A 1,730-nucleotide genomic window follows, 5' to 3' on the forward strand; every position below is an offset into this window, starting at 1 on the left:
TATGTTTTCAAAATTGCGGTGGAGGATTGTGTAGTAGGTGGCTTGTGTGTGTGTGTGTGTGTGTGTGTGTGTGTGTTGTTATAAATCCAAAAAGAGAAAGACTAGGAAAAGAAAATTCTATCTAGGTAATTCTTTTTTTTCCATACTGGGGATCAAATTCAGGAGCTTGCACTTGCCAGGCAGGTGTACTTACGCTGCTGAGCTATCTTCCTGGCCTACCTACATAATTCTTAAAAATGATAATGTAGATGGTAATGATTATGAAAGACAACCAGAATTGTAGAATTTCCCTATCTGCAATGAAGGTAAAGATGAGGAGAGAATATCGGTATTGTCAGTCAAATGGTCTGCACAGCATTGCCAGGAAGTCATGAAGCACTATGGCAGGTTCTGTGAGCCCAGAGTTCTTTGTTCTGGCTATGGTATAGCTTATATATTATATATCTAGGAACTTTGCCTTAGAGCCACGTTTTGCCTTTAGTCTTTTCACTTTTGCAGTCTATGCTTTTGTGCTAAAGAAGTTTTTAAAATGCAGAAACTGCAAAGAGGGATGGGATGCACAGTCTGGCTATCTTTACTCCCCATATTGACTCTGTAGGCCTCACGAGCCATTTCTGGGTTTGAGCAGCACCCTGATCTCAAGCAGTACTGGGATTCCAAAGGGGGACAAGTGTTAGCAGGCATATCACAGTACCAAGCGCCCACAGAGAAAGCACGATGGCCATGATGAAATTGAGATTGATGTCTCTGCAATCCCCATCTGCCCAAGTGCAAGCTGAGATTTAGGGGAAGCACCCTTCTACTGAGAGTAATCCCACTGCTAATTATGGTGTGTAGCACTTACTTATAGTGAAGTGAGAAAAGCTAAATTTGGCCGGGCTTAGTAAATGTTGAAACGTACAGAGATGTTTTTAATTTATGTAACTTTCCTCCCACATTTTACTACTTCAATTAGGTTAAGATTTATTCATTAATTCCATAAACATTTACTGGGTGCTGCTACGTGCCAGGCAGTATAACAGCAGTAAACACAGAAATTCTTGCACTTACGGAAATTATATTCCAGTGGATTAGTCAGCAATGACATAAAATACAGCATGCGCGACATGGTGATAGTTCTGAGAGAAAAACAACAGCAGGGAGGGGCCAAGAAGGTGTTGTGATGGAGTTAGCAACTTTAGGAGAATTGATTGCAAAATTAGTGAGTGTCCAGAGAAGGGCCCTCTGTTGGGAAAAGACTTGAATGGATATTCAGGCACTACACACAGGGAGAACAAAAAGGAGGGTACAAGTCCAATGTGCCTTCTAGGTGATAGATAAAACTGGGGCCAACCCCGTGAGCCCAGTAAGCAAGCCACTGTGATGACTGGTTTTACTTTGAACAAGATGGGAATCTACTAAAGCGTTCAAACTTTAAGAGTAAGTTACAACAAATTGTATTTACAGGATTCCATTGGCTGCTGGTTGAGAACAGACTGAAAATTTGAATCCCCTCCTTCCAAGATGTCAGTCGACATCATGAATTTTTAATAAAGTTTAATAAGCATTGTGACCCTATACACCAAACTTGTCTCTGCACTTTTTATCTTAGTATTTATAACCTCTGGTAAACTGGAAGGCAGAGGTCTGAAAACAGCCGTACCCTCTTACAGTAGACTGAGAAAATTGTTTACTGAATGATTAAAGGAATAATATTGAGAATTTTTTTTAAAAAAGAATACAAATAATTG

This window comes from Octodon degus, unplaced genomic scaffold (genome assembly GCF_000260255.1).
Source record: "Octodon degus isolate 3935 unplaced genomic scaffold, OctDeg1.0 scaffold00060, whole genome shotgun sequence".
Classification (NCBI taxonomy): Eukaryota; Metazoa; Chordata; class Mammalia; order Rodentia; family Octodontidae; genus Octodon; species Octodon degus.